Source organism: Pelophylax lessonae (genome assembly GCF_965119305.1).
Source record: "Pelophylax lessonae genome assembly, chromosome: 2".
NCBI classification, from domain to species: Eukaryota; Metazoa; Chordata; class Amphibia; order Anura; family Ranidae; genus Pelophylax; species Pelophylax lessonae.
Window position 1 is genome coordinate 515,080,404 of NC_138769.1, and position 15,828 is coordinate 515,096,231.

Consider the following 15,828-nt stretch of genomic DNA (forward strand, 5'->3'; position numbering starts at 1 on the left):
GACACTTGAAGGTAAGACAGTAGCAGATGGATGCAGGTAGGTTTAGCAATCATGTATGGTAGCAGATGACAGAGTAGCAGGTGGACATACAAGAGAGATCAACCCAGTGCAGGAATAAGTAGCAGTAGTCTTAAGAGCTAGCAATCTAGATATGCAGATGTGATAAATAGTCTTTACTATGCAGAGCTAGATAGTGTAAGCTTAGTATAAGTTTATAGAGGGTTCCCCTGCGGGGTACTTAGCACTAATAGCAATACAGCCGAAGGTTGGTTCAGGAGGAGCGGATGATCCGGAAGCGGGATGCAGGGATCAGCGCAGCGAGGTTCCGTCAGCGAGGTATGCTTGCAAGCACGAAAGCTTCAAGCCAAGTTAGCATCCAGGTAAGGGTGTTTGAACGAACACATGTGAGTGAGAACCGGCGATTTAAATAGCCATCTAGTCCGGCGCTGAGTGATGACAGCTTCAGTCTTAAAAGTGTATGCGCACCTTTCCAAAAGAGAATGGTGGGGCGCATACACTTGTAAAAAGAGTAATTTAGGGTACCAAAGGTACCGGAACATTACACAGAGCTTGTAGCCCAAACCTAAAGCGGGTTCTGCAGGGAAAGCTCCACTTTTGCCTAGTATTACAAAGGCATTCATCCATCCAGACTGCTGGGCCAATAGGGCCGATCTTCACCCAACATGTTGGCTGTTCCCCACAGGACTTCAGGTACTTGACTCCCTATCAAAGGGGAAGATCTGCACTAACAGATGAATGCACCAAACTCATGTTAAAGGAACCAGCTTACATTCATCCTGGTCCTGCTCTTGCCTACAGCCCTACACTATTGTGCGGATGGGTTAGTTGATATCGTCCATCTAATTTCCAGAGTGAATGTACACAGAACTCTTTGGTTAAAATGTTGGTCTGCAGAACAGCAGAACATCTCTTTGGAGCTGCTTTGGATATTCTCATAAAAGGTGTTACTGTCGATAAAAGTACTCATCTAATTCAGCAAAAGAAGCCAAGGCCTCAAACTGGAAAGACCCTGTCAGGATGGGCATGCCAGTGGGAAAGACAGACTTTAGCATGAGCCCACTTCCTACAGTATGTCTATAAAAAGGAATATGGATTAGCCTGTGAAGATGTACAGAACTACACATGCATCATCATCCTCACGTGCACCCATGACAGATAGAGGTGCCAGTTGGGCTATTGAAATTAAGCCAGTGCTCAGGTTCAGTGCTGCTTTGTCTTCAGCCTTCTGTGTCCTGAGAACCCGTGATCCTGTGTTTTGTTTCCAGTTACTGAGCCAGCACATTTGACTACTGCCTAAACTCTGCCTGTGCGGACCTCGGCTTGCCTCCTAACCATTTGCTACTGTTCCACTGATCTGCTCCTGACCCAGCTTGTACCTTGACCACGCTCCTGCCTGTGCCTCTCAATGCCCATCAGTGCTGCCAATCAGTGTCACAGTGCTGCCTACCAGTGTCTATCAGTGCCGCCTATCAGTGCCACTCAGTGCCACCTCATCAGTGCCCACCAGTGCCACCTCATCAGTGCCTATCAGTGCAGCCTATCAGGGCCCATCAGTGCAGCCTCATCAGTGCACATCAGTGAAGAAGAAAAACTACCTAATCACCTTGAAAAATTATATAACAAACTATTAAAAACGCTCTTTTTTTGTGAAAAAATTTATAAAAATGTCATATGGGTACAGTGTAGCATGACCTCACAATTGTCATTCAAAGTGCGACAGCGCTGAAAGCTGAAAATTGGCCTGGGCAGGAAGGGGGTAAAAAGTGCCCAGTAGGCAAGTGGTTAATGCAGCTCATTCACACCCCATCCAGTGCTGTATCTTGGCCTAGGCCGACAAGGCCCAGGCCTAGGGCGGCACTTTGCAGGGGGGCAGCAAAAAAGCTGCACACCACATGAAAAAGCAGCCTCCTTCTGGCTCCTGCATTGAAAAGCCCTCCCCCCCCCCTGGCTAGTGCTACACTTTTAGTTTAGTGCCAGTATTATGGGGCGAATTGGGCAAGAGGGCAGGGTCCAGGAGGCAAATCAGTCTGGCACTCCCATAAAGCAGCCACACTTTTACCTGCCGGTATGAGAGGCTGCGCTAATGGGCACTGATAGGCTACACTGATGGCCACTGATGGGGCTGTACTGAGAGCCACTGATGAGGCCACACTGATATGCTGCACTGATGAGGCGGCACTGATGGGCACTGATGAGGCTGAACTTATGGGAACCGATAAGGCTATGCTGATGGGCACAGATAGACTGTGGTTGTGGTCGGTGGTGTACAGATGACAAGGCGGGTCATAAACAGGAAGGGGTGTGGCCTTTACAGGAAGGGGTAGGTCATATTTAAATTAGGGGTGCACAAACTTAGTCAGGCCTAGGGCAGCACAAAACCTAAATACACCACTGACCCCATCCCCTTTATAGGGATGCCACTTTGTTTAACTTACCTTTTTATAGGAGGCCCAAATCCTCTTCTTTCTCAGCTGTAAAAAAGTTGATAACCCTCTTCCATTATGTGTATGACAATGTTGCACTGTAGTCCTTGCTGCTACAGCATTTGCTTAGGTTTACAATCTTGCAATAAATTTACTGCAGGCCATTTAGTATTCTTATCCAGTGGGAAGAAGGCAGATTCACTGGCAGAATTACCGGGTAATTATTTATAAATAACGGTATCAAAATAAGATTTGGACAGAGCAATACTGTATTTTCATAATTCCGCTTTTTTTTTTTACAGACAGCTTATATTTCTTTTTTTTTTCTTTTATATATTTCTACTTTATTGGAGACTATACTGAGAAAATATTGTGGCTGCTATTTCTGAACCATCCTTTAAAATACTAGTTGCCTGGCTGTCAGATAGCTTTACGACTTTCTAGGTTGCTGACCTAGAAGAACAGTATGCAGATCAGGAGTTCTGACTGTTTTGTGATGTCTCTAGCTGCATGCTAGTTCAAGCTTAGTGACTTGGAGAGCACTGAGGTCAGAGGTAGTCAGGAAGCTAGCATTTTAATGGGGGAGGTCAGCAATACAATCCTCTGTTGTTTTCCAGTTTCCTTTAATCTAGAATGAAATATGAAATATGTTGTAGTAGAGCTACAGTCCACTAGATGGCAGACAAATACTAACAATGTTATGGGAGGAATGCACAAGTACGGCTGTGTATGAAGTAAATTGTGATATATATGAATGTAAATATAGTATGCAAATTTAATTAAGCCTCTATGACCCTTTACAGGATTATTTACAGAAGAAACAAAAACTGATTATTGGAGTTAAAAGGCAATAAAGAGCCGCACCATTGGTCAATATTTTCCCTTATGAGATTGTTTTTTACTGTCACTTCAGTCTATTACAATCTAAAAGCTATTTACATTTACCTACATATTTTAATTGTAAGAGCAACCAAAGGCTAAGGTACACGACAAAAGTGCAGAATCAGTCAAAAGAAGTCTGCTAATTGCAATAAAAAAGTACAGCAATTTATGATTGTAACTTTGCGTTTAATGGAAGGAGGATCAAGGATAGTGGCTCAGGATGGATTGTTCTCAATGTATTTAATGGGTGTATATTCTACTTTTTATAATGCTAAAATTATGTTACTGCAAATAGTAGTCAACATAGAAAAATTTTAGGGTATCCACACATCACAACATATAAAATCAAAATGAACCTAGAATTAATAATATTAGATACAATTATATTTTGAAAGTTTACATTATTCACAATAACCTTTCTATATCCCAATAATCCCCAGTACTCAAACATAACCTCCTCCCTTCATATGTTAGCTAATATAGTCATATGGCCCAATCCATCACTATGTTATTTGTATATGCTAATGTGGCAGTGGAGTGGCGATTTCTCTTGATGAGCATAGTAGCTGAGATAAATGGTAGTTTGTTAGTTATTGACTAGCTTTGACCTACCTGCATTTACTACATAATGTAAATGTAGTAAATGCAGGTAGGGTGGTGACAGAATTACATCTGTAATATGCGCAATTCTCATGAAAAAAACCCCAAAACAAATGAAAAAGATTATTTTGAAAGTGATAAACTACAAATATATATGTATAATCCTTTTGCACAAACCCCATATGAAACAAATAGTAAAGTGCAAAGATAAGGAAATACTAATATGCTATAAGGCCCCTTTCACACGGTCCGTTCCGTCGACGGAGTCCATTCTGCTCAGCGTGGGATCGATCCGCCGATCCCAGCCGAGCAGGCGGATGACAGCTCCGTCTCCGCTCTGTGTGCGGAGATGGAGCTGTCAGATCCTTGCTGTCCTCTATGGGGGAATTGGATGAGAAAGGACCGCCTGTCCGTTCTCATCCGATCCCATCCAATCCGATCCGCCAGACGGATGGAAAATAGGGTTTCCATCCTTCCGGATTTCACAGACAGGATCGGATCGGAGAGCAGCAGGTGTCAGCGGAGATGTCTCCGCTTACATCCGCCGCTCCATAGGGATGCATGGAGCATCCGATCCGGTCCGCCTGAAAAACTGACAGGCGGATCGGATCGGATCAGATCGCCTGTGTGAAAGGGGCCTAATAGTGTTACAAACCTCTGAATTACTATACACATTCTGTCATATTAAATACAGTGCAAAAAGGAACGTGCTTCTACGTGCAAAAATGTGCAAAAAAGTGCAATGATCAAATAAGTCCGTAAACCATTTAATACTTGAAAAAAATCATAAATCCTTATAAAAAAGGTAAAGTGACAAAGTGCAAAAAAAAAAAAAATTGCCAAAGTGCAGCATCAGTCTCTTGGTGATAAAAACAGGAGGTGAATCACTCATGCCCCCCCCTCAGCTCCACACTCACCAGAAGACTGAACCCCTGCAGGTATCAGAGACACCAACAAATGGTATAATACATGGTCCTGTGTCTCCTCTTCCATCTCGCCTGGTCTGATCAGTGGGAATTCTCCTCATGGGTATATGGACAAGAGAGGCAACTCATAGTGTGAAGCCATAGCAAATTGTTTATTAATAAAACAGAAAACACACTTATGATGGTACAAGGAATTCAAGCAATATGCGAGATATGCTATTTCCAGAACGCAGTGCGTTCCACAGACCGGAAACTCGGAACCTGGAAGGGACGCGATGATGCTCTAGTCTCTTCCCTATGCGTTTCGTCAGAATGATATCATTCTGACATCATTTAAAAACCCATAAAATAGATAAAACCCCTCCCAAAAACCACTCCTTAAAAAAAGGGTAACTTTCCAAAAAAAAAAAAAATTTGCTGTGGGGAGGTCAGCAGCTAAAAGTAACTACAAAATAATATAGTCCACAATAATATGAACAAAAATGGAGCAATGAAGTTAATTGCCCATTAAGTGCTTACCCTGCGGCAGCTTTAAATTCATTGATTGCCGCTCCATGCCACCCCTTTTTTTCTAGTGAGGGGCTGCCTTATCCAAACCCCCCTTCTGACCTTTCTAAGCCTGCAGACCATATTTTAAGCAGTTGCCTTATAGTTTAAAAAAACTTTTGAGAACTATAAATCTTGAAACCACAGGATTTGCCTCACAACTATGGTAGCTGCAAACCCAAACCACTTTGCTAAATATTTCTAAATTTATTAACAGAACCTTCAGTATGAGGCACCCTATGAGGTACACTTTTCTCATGAACTTCTGTTGCCATTGCCATTAAAATTATCTGACATTTAAGCTAACGCTTAACAAGAGTTCATTGACTAAGCCCAGGTAATTTTAACTAGACAGGTAGAGAGAAACTTAAGAGCGTGTTTTGAGCCATATGGAGAAGGTCATGTTGGAGGGTCTGCAATGATTATATAGGCAATTATATATCGTTATTGCAAATTTAATTTAATTACAAATGTCTCCAAACAGCAAATTGCATCTAAAAATAGCAAAGCTTCTGAGTCCCAGGGCAGGAACAGTAATTTGCTATAGGGCAAATTCTTCTATATTTAAGCAGCTTGGTATGCAGGTAAGAGATTGAGGACACTGAGATAGATAGATAGATAGATAGATAGATAGATAGATAGATAGATAGATAGATAGATAGATAGATAGATAGATAGATAGATAGATAGATAGATAGATAGATAGATAGATAGATAGATAGATAGATAGATAGATATACTGTATAAGATAGATAGATAGATAGATAGATAGATAGATAGATAGATAGATAGATAGATAGATAGATAGATAGATAGATAGATAGATAGATAGATAGATAGATAGATAGATAGATAGATAGATAGATTAACAATTGCTTTGAATGTATTTGAATGCATAATCTTTGCTTTTGTCATTACTGCAATTTACATTGAGCTGGGGAAATTATTTTCCTTATTGTTGATGTTTCAAGTACAGAATACCAGTCACACAATAACTGACCTGACTGAAGTCATGCCAAATCACTTACCCTGTACAGACATCTATTTTGCGATAGGGCACTTCGTTACTTTAACTGACAACTGCGCGGTTGTGCAACACTGTACCCAAATAAAATTTATGCCATTTCTTTCCACAAATAGAGCTTTCTTTTGGTGATATTTGATCATCTATTTTTTGCGCTCTAAAGAAAAAAGGCCGACAATTAAAAAAAAAAAAAAAATGCTTTCTGCTATAAAGCACATCCAATAAAAAATAATTTGAAAAAAAAAATCAAAATATCTTCATAAATTTAGGCCATATTCTGCTACATAGTAAAAAAAAAAAAAAAAAAAAAAAATCCCAATAGGCGTAAATTGATTGGTTTGCACAAAAGTTAAAGCCTCTACAAAATGTGGGATATATTTATGGAATTTTTTTTTTACTAGTAATGGCGGCAATCAGAGACTTATAGTGGGACTGTGATATTGCAGTGGACAAATCAGACACAAATGACACAATTTTCTTGGGAACCAGAGAAACCATTAGAGTGATCAGTGCTAAAAATATGCACTGTCACTCTACTAATGAAACTGGCAGGGAAGGGGTTAACATCTAGGGCAATCAAAGGGTTAACTGTGTGCCTAAAATGTGTGTGGTTACTGTGGGGAGGTGCTTGTACTATGGGAAGGCAGAGATCCATGTTCCTTGTTTGCAGAAACACAGGATCCATGTTTTCCCTACTGACAGAACAATGATCTGCCTTGTTTACATAGGTAGACTGCCGTTTTGCATTCCCGATGATCAGCGGGACCAGCTGATTGGCTCCTGCTGTGTCCAATCACAGTGGGAGCAGATCTCAGGCGGCGCCTGCACGTGCCCCAGACCCAGAAATGTTAGATCACGTAGTAGGTACGTGATCTGGCACAGAGGGGCTGCCCGGGCTGCAGTAAATTGTATGTGTGGCGGCCGCTAAGTGGTTAAAGCATATTGTTATATTTTTCATAGCTGGTAAGTTCAGTGCAGTTTGGAGGATAGCATGGCACATTTTCCCTATACTAACCCTATTCCCTGATGCTAACTTTGCCCCTGTTTAGTAAACTGCAAGTTACAGTTGTTCTCTGTCTGATTATTTTGCAATGTCAAAAAGAAAGGTTATGGGAGTGCAACAGTGGCCCCCTACTAGCAGTACTACTCCAGGGGGAGGCAGGCAGCTTATTGCCCCTGTAATAATTCTCTCTTTATTTCTAGTATACAGTAATTCTTGCTGCAGCATTTACCTGAGTACACAGGTCCAGCTCAGGATTGGTTACAGGGCTTAATAAAACCACATGGAATCCTTTCTGTTTAACGGACAGGGGGAAGAAAGAAGATTAATTCCGCAGCTCCAGCATTTGACTAGGTTTCTCAAAACAAGATAGTTACCCGCTTTTAAATAGTGTGTAATATTAGGGGACCTTGGCCCATTTTATCTGCATAAAACAGAGTGGTGAAATCTATTCTTCAGTATGCACTGGAGTGGCAAGATATCGCAGCAGAGATATGCCGTAGGGCAGGGGTGCTCAAGCCATGGTGTGCAGGCCAAATGTGGCTCGTGGAAACATCTGATGGAGCCCATGAACTCAAACCTAATATGACTATTAATTAATAAAAATGTAAAAACAGACCAGGGAAGTGCATGCCGAGTGTCAGCAGCCCATCGATCACGATCTGGGCCTTTGCGACCCACCATCCCAGCATATCGGATTGCAATTTACAGGGACCAGCAGTGGAGGAAGTCAGTGGTCGCAGAGGGAGCATGAGTCACATAAGCTGATGCTTCCCCTGTAGCGCCAGCTCCTGTCCCTGGCGGAGTACTACCAAGTGCACTCTGCCTCTTATCCCTTCTAGGAGTCTGGAGAGGGATGCCAGCAGCATCTGCAAGAGGAAAAGAAGAGGTCTGCAGGTCAGTGTATTAAACAATGCATACACTGGGCATAATAGCTTCAATAGATTGTCATATTAGCACCTATAAATGGTTAACAACTATTTGGCTGCTTTGACACTGATGCGCTATGGTTTGCCCAGGTTTCCGGCAGGTGAACTGCTATAAGCCGTAGACTTCTATAATATCCTGAAGGCTGGTGTGCTTAAAGCACACCTAAACTCCTGAATGCATAAGAAAGCAAAGATATAATAGAAGTCTATGGCAAACTGCAGCTAATCTGCGGGTGCACTGCGCTGCACCTGTGGCGCAGGTGAACCGAAGCGCATCAGTGTGAAAGCAGCTTTATAGGGGGCTCAGGACAGTAAAGGCTCATTTACATTTGCCGTTTGGGGGCAGTATAACCCCATGGTTGAGAGGTGTTTTTACCACACATCCCCAACCACTAGTGTAGCTTCAGGGGTCACAATGGGGACCCTGCCGCATGCGCCAGGATGCCCGTGCAGCCTCCATGTCAAATTCTGTTTTACATGGAGGCTGTAGGAGGGGCGGCGGGGGTGGCATATACAGGAACTGATCCTCTCAAGTTTTCTGCTGCAACTGCTGAAATAAACAGAACATGGCTTTCATTCATGACTGTTTTACTTACTATTGTGATGCTGTGATTGGTCCATAACTATCACCTGGTACCTGGGCCAATCATACCACCCTGAATCCTGTGATTAGCTGTAGCCAATTAAAGATCACAATAGTAAGCCAGAGTAGTACAGTGGCACTATGGTAACACTAAACTACTCTGATGAAGTATGTAAGAAATCTGAAAAAAAAGAAAAAAAATCTTAAAAAAAAGAAAATAAATGTTAAAAAAATGATTTACATTTTGTTTTACATATTGTCAACAGTTAGGATCCCTGATCACTCCCACACCAGTTATATGATGATGCTGTACTGCACTGGTGACATGAAAATAACAATTGTGAAAAAAGCCCACATTTTATTTAATTTCTCTATTTTTCAAAAAATTGACAAAAAAAAATTACAGCTTCAAAAAACTCACCATACCTCTTGCTAAATACCTTGGATGTCTACTTTCCAAAAAATGGTCATTTGGGGGGTATTTGTACTGTCCTGACATTTTATGACCCCTTTGTTACTGGAGGATTACAGATTCCGATAAGTCACCCCGCCCACCCTGCAACCCAACAACCCCAGGCTAGGGTTGTAAGGGAAGAGGCCCTTGTCCTCATTAACATCCTTGCTATCAGTGGGGAATCCCCCACTGATGGCATGGATGGGTCATGGTTGTTAGGATGCCATTGGGCACCGTCTCTTTAACAACCAATAAATCATCCTTGCTGCTGACATTGGTTGTTAGGACACTGGTGGGTGCTGGCTACTTAAAGTGATTGTAAGTGATCACCTTAAAATAGAAATGAAAGGCAAAACATTTGTGCATAGATACAAAAAACCATTATAAATACCTTTTTTTCCTTCTTTTTTTTTTTTTTTTTAATGTGATCACATTTCCTTTGTTTCCTCTGTTCTCAGATGCATAAGAGCTGGGGGAGGAGAAGCAACAGCACACTGATCTTCCCAGTAAAAGTCTGTGCAGGTGGAAGGAGGGGGGGGGGCGTGCCAGGACAAGTCTGATCATTGGAGAAGAGCAGACTGAGTTTCCAGCATAGCTAGAGAACTGACCACGCTGTGCTCTCATGCTTAGGGTGGTCAGTTTTTAATAGGAAAGCAAGAAGACTGTCAGGAACATCAGGGATTTCACATAAGGAAAGCAATACAAAGAGGACAGGATACATTCTCATACAAGTACATGGTACAGCCACCACATATCAGGAACATCAAATGTTGGGGTAACAAACACTTTAACAACCAATGACTGATCCCTGCTAGCTGACAGTAGGATCTCTTCTTGTGCCAGGAACAGCCTCTCAGAACAACTGAAACAACAATACTTGTATTAGAGGAACATAAACACTTGCAGAGAAAAGATTGTGTACCATTGTTTTATCTAGCATACAATTTCTGAAATACTACCATGAGAAGGTGGATCAGTGGTTCTGTTAGTAAAGCGTTGTACAACAAGTTTTGTTTGCGTAAACATGCATAAAAGGGAAAAAAATCTTCCATCACAGCCAAAAATTCTGATAAAAATTGTAATTGTTTTTGAAGCATTATCAAACCCAAAAATGAAAAAATAATACATTGCGGCTTACCATTCTTTAAATGTAGTGGCTGCATTAAGTCTCTTTCACATGAGTGGCCAGGGGGGGCAGTTAAAAAAACTAAACAAAAAAAAACGGGTGAGCTGTGATTTTACCGACCCCCCAGACACCCACTAAAACTGTAAAATTAAAGCAGGATGGAGCTGCACACATGCTGCGGCCGCTGCAATTTTAACTCAGGATGCAGAGTTGCCTGTCAAACTTGCCCATTAAGTTTAATGGGGCCGCTGCACATGTACGTGCAATTGCAGTGTGGTGGTGTGGCATTATAAGGTTAAATCAGGTAATGAGGAGACGATGTAACACCTGCTCATCACCCAGCAAATTTGCTCTGAAAAGCGATCCAAACACAGATCACTCTTCAGAGGGAACAGCACTCCACTGTCAGTGTGATAGAGCCCTTAGTTTTCTTTTTTTTTTAGGTTTTTTTTCCCCTTCATTTTTACCTAGTGATCCAACCAGTAACACACCTCCTGTATAAGGTTTCTCCAGTCTGGATAGCAAAGCAACAGAGGCACCTTCGGACAGCAGCATTGTCCGTCTGGAGAGAGGTTAGCGTTAATCCGGCCTTGCAATGATCAAAATTTGATCAGTGTGTGGTCTCCACTGCTCACCAATAGTTGATTGTTTAAGGGTCGGTTCACATTAGTGCGATCACAGACATCGCATGTAATTCGGAGCGCACTGCTCCTAAATTACATGTGATCTCTGTGCGGTGCAAATTTCAGCCATACACTGAATTCGCACCGCAATCACACTAAACACGCACATGACCCTTTTTTTTATCCACAGCAGAATCGGATCGCATAGTGGTTCACACTAGTGCGATCCGATTCTGTGCGAACTTGCAGATCGCACTGCGATATGCAATCTCGTTAACTTTTAATTGACACCCCCTGCGTATCGCATATGGCAGTGTGAACTGCCAGGGGTGCGGATGCGATGCGGGAACACGCTGCATATTTGCAACGTTCCCGCATTGCAGAATTGTGAACCGGGACTAATTGTTGCAATATCCTCCAAAAAGCAGCACTTTTTCTGGCTCTGAGGAAGGGGGTTCGCCCCTGAAACGCGTCAGCCTAGCCACAGCAGCCCCATGCGACCATCTGCATGTCCATTCGCTACATTTGGGACCTTGGCTACCTTGGAGATTGCATATGCTATGTTGATGTGTGTTGTATCACACCAGTCTTTTGAGTACTTTGTACACTTTTTAATATTTTAAATAAATGGTTTTATGGTAATGCACTAGGTCGGTGCGCCCCTCTTTTTTCTTTTTTGTCTTTTCTACCAGTTGGTTCTGGATACCCTTGATCCTGAAGGGGGCAGCAAGACCGATAGCTCTTTCAACATCTGAGTTTGTAGTGCACCTCTTTTCACTCCATCAGACATCACTCGAGCGCAGGAGATTTTGTTTTACTACATAGGGATGCATTGAGCATCCAAACAGGTCCGCCTGAAAAACTGACAGGCGCATCGGATCGGATTGCCTGTGTGAAAGGGGTATCAGAGTAAAGGGGGCTGAATACAAATGCACGCCACACTTTTCAGATATTTATTTGTAAACATTTTTGAAAACCATTTATAATTTTTCTTCCACTTCACAATTATTTGCCACTTTGTGTTGATCTATCACATAAAATCCCAATAAAATGTGATTACGTTTTTGGTTGTAACATGACAAAATTTGGAAAGTTTCAAGGGGTGTGAATACTTTTTCAAGGCACTGTATTATAAGCATGAGATCAACAAGACAGCCCAGCAAAAAGCATCTTCAGAAGTCAGATATGGCTGCCTATGTATGTCTGTAAAATTCAGGTACTCTCCACATTTTGCTGCCATTGGTGGCACGGTGTCACTCTGGGCTTGATTACCACTGGGTGATATGTATGGTGCTTAAGCTCCGTAAGTTTACTTTATTTTTCAAAAGGTGTTCCAATATTCTTCTTTAAGTAAAAAATCCACCAGCGTGCTAATGGCTACCAATTGCATGACTGCTATAATTGGCACATTATATATTTAGCATATGATACAGGTTTATAAAGTTATGAAAATAAAAATGTTATGCCTCTCATTATTAAATGCATATTTGTCTAAATGTCTGTGTTTATTTAAGTAGATCTTGTATTATCTAAGTCTTAGTTGCCAGTAAATATGATTAATGTTACAAGTGTTTCATTCGGGTAGTCATTGCAGTGCTCTACAGGCCTGTGTACAGGGTCATACCTCAGTGCTTATCAAAAATGGTTTGTTTTCCACTAAGGACATTAAGAATGTTTCAAATATTGTAATACAACCAGAAGAAAATTAATTAGCTAATTAAAAAGCGATATGCACCAGCAAAGCACTTTTACTTTTTGAAGCGCTTTTAAAACTTGTGGTTAATCAGATTGCGGTCATTTTTAATCATCAGAAGATTTGATTTTTACTGTTAATAAAGGGAAATTAGAATGCAAGCCAATATTTCAGGCCAAATTTGGATGAGATACTTGGTGTAGGGAAGATTATAGTGATATCTAACTAACAGAGATTTGATTAAGGTTTAAGGGGAAATCGTATTATCTAACAGTTAAAAAAAGAACAGTCAGCTTATTGTCTAAGAAATGGCAATGTTTTGTTTTAAAATTTGTAAAGTGACCAGTAAATAGGAAACCACGATAAGAGTATTTCAGAGCAAGCCCTCTATCACTAGAATTAGGCCATATCTTCCCCTTACTACCTGTATTCCCAAACGAAGAAATGGAGACCACACAAGAATGGGATTTAATGGCCATACCAGTCCTTTATTAAAACATTTTTTTTTGTCCAATAAATAACAATAAATACCAATGCTCCAGTCTTCATATTCATACTGATGAGTATCTGAGCGCCTCACTTTCTGTTAGAACAGTGTACAAAAGTGACACTACAAAAACAAATTTATGTTTAAAGCAGCTGTTAATACTCATAGTTACTTTGCTGAGCACTGAACTGACCTTTAATCTTCATATTGCGTTATAAGTTTTGTACAGTGCCCATGCGTTCTAACATGTGCACTCAATATAGAAGCTGATATTCATAAACACTTCCCCTGGAAGTTCAAAGTGCAAGAGTGTTCAGAAGTCTAAAATGCATGTAAATAGTGATATTGATGCATTTACTCAAACCAGGGTAGCCTCTGCTTTCCCCTCCCTCGCCTACACAAACAGCTGTATATAAGTCAGATTAAATCTAGGTCAGTGATGGCGAACCTTGGCACCCCAGATGCTTTGGAACTACATTTCCCATGATGCTCAACTACACAGAGTCCATGAGCATCATGGGAAATGTAGTTTCAAAACATCTGGGGGTGCCAAGGTTCGCCATCACTGGCCTAGGCAGGGCTGGCCCAAGACATTGTGCTGCCTGGGTCTGAGAATGAAATGCTGCCCCCCCCCAAAAAAAAAAATTCACGCCCTCCAAGAGGCCCCCATATTCTATAGGAATATGAAAGCAGTCAGAGTAGTGTGAGTGTGTACGGAGTGACAGCAACAGCAGGACAGAGCAGTAGACACTGGGCAGATGAGCGCACCAGGCTTTCTACTGTCTATAGTGCCACAGTGCCCTGCAGGGCTGTGGGCATGGTACAGAAGAATGCAGTGCTGCGGACATGGTACAGGAGAATGCAGGGCTGCGGGCATGGTACAGGAGAATGCAGGGCTGCGGGCATGGTACAGGAGAATGCAGGGCTGCGGACATGGTACAGGAGAATGTAGGGCTGTGGGCATGGTACAGGAGAATGCAGTGCTGTGGAAATGGTACAGGAGACTGTAGGGCTGCGGGCATGGTACAGGAGAATGCAGGGTGCGGGCATGGTGCATGAGAATGCAGGGCTGTGGGCATGGTACAGGAGAATGCAGTGCTGTGGAAATGGTACAGGAGACTGTAGGGCTGCGGGCATGGTACAGGAGAATGCAGGGTGCGGGCATGGTGCATGAGAATGCAGGGCTGTGGGCATGGTGCAGGAGAATGCCAACGCCCGGCGCCAAAAAAAAGGTCCGCGGCCGGCCTTACATGCCCGGAAATAGCCGAACGTTTATGGGCTTTTCCGAGCGGCGGCGAATGCGCAGTGTGCATGTCAGGCCGGCCGCGGACCTTTTTTTTTTTTTTTTTAGCTAGCCGAAGAAGAGAAGAGGCGGCCGGAGGCTGCCCCTCTCCAAGTGCTGCCTGGGTCCCATGGTCCCACCGGGACCCATGGTAGGGCCGGCCCTGGGCCTAGGTCTCTCTCTTATTAATAACAAGGAGTGAAGGTGCTGTCTTCCCCTTTCTACACCTTTTCAAAAGTGCAGCAGATCATGTTAAAAATCTTCACTTACATAGTTTAAAAGCTGATTGAGGAAAGGGACCCCCCCCCCCCCCCACACACACACACACATAGGCAGAAGAACAAAGAAACATGCAGAGCTGTATTCTGAATAGACAAGCTCCCTGCTAAACTCCCTCTAAGCTCCCTTACCAATACAAATTTTTACCTACTGTTATCTGTTATCTCTATGCGTCAGAGAACTTGTCAGAAGTGACTCATGCTGATAACAGAGAAACAAAGCACCAGAGAGAAACAAAACTTAGCACTTTGGAGAGAGACAAGTAAACACTGGAGATATACATTATATTACCAAAAGTATTAGGATGTCTGCCTTTGCATGCACATGAATTTTTGGCATTTTAGTTTAGATCATAGGGTTCAATATTGAGCTGGCCCACCCTTTGCAGCTATAACAGCTTCAACTCTTCTGGGAAGGCTGTCCACAAGGTTTAGGAGTGTGTCTATGGGAATGTTTGACCATTCTTCCAGAAGCGCATTTGTGAGGTCAGGCACTGATGTTGGATGAGAAGGCCTGGCTCACAGTCTCCACTCTAATTCATCCCAAAGGTGTTCTATCGGGTTGAGGTCAGGCCAGTCCAGTTCCTCCACCCCAAACTCGCTCAGCCATGTCTTTATAGACCTTGCTTTGTTCACTGGTGCGCAGTCCTGTTGTAACAGGAAGGGGCCATCCCCAAACTGTTCCCACAAAGTTAGGAGCATGTACAAAATGTCTTGGTATGCTGACGCCTTAAGAGTTCCCTTCACTGGAACAAAGAGGCCAACCCTTGAAAAACAACCCCACACTATAATCCTGTTGACAGTTTGAGGCACAGCACTAATCTTTCTTCAAGGAGTGAACAACAATGCAGCAAAGAAAAACTAGAGGGAGATGGCAATTAACATCCTTTACAACATTGTAACGTAGTTCCCCACTGGTGCTCCTCACCCTGATGATTGCCACAAATAGCA